A 365-nucleotide genomic window follows, 5' to 3' on the forward strand; every position below is an offset into this window, starting at 1 on the left:
GAGGGGAAACTGGGAATGGAGAAATTCGCATGTAAATAAAGAAAATATCTAAAATAAAAAAAAAACTGGAAAAAAAAGAAGTTTTATAAATAAAATTGGTTTATTTGGGATAAATAAATGCAAAAAAATAATTTAAAATATTCAACGTCTAAAATCAAGGTATACTATGTTTTCTGCCAAATGAAGAAAATACTTTTATGCTGTCTTTTAGAAAGAAGTAGTTCCCTTGTATGAGACAAAGAATGCTGGAAGGAGGTAGGAGAAAGTCTAGTGATTTCATATTCCACAGGACATTAAGAGCAGAGTGCTTCTGGAAAACAGATTAGGAGATCAATAACTGGAAATGATAAATTAGACATAAAAAT

The sequence above is a fragment of the Mastomys coucha genome, unplaced genomic scaffold, assembly GCF_008632895.1.
Source record: "Mastomys coucha isolate ucsf_1 unplaced genomic scaffold, UCSF_Mcou_1 pScaffold9, whole genome shotgun sequence".
Classification (NCBI taxonomy): Eukaryota; Metazoa; Chordata; class Mammalia; order Rodentia; family Muridae; genus Mastomys; species Mastomys coucha.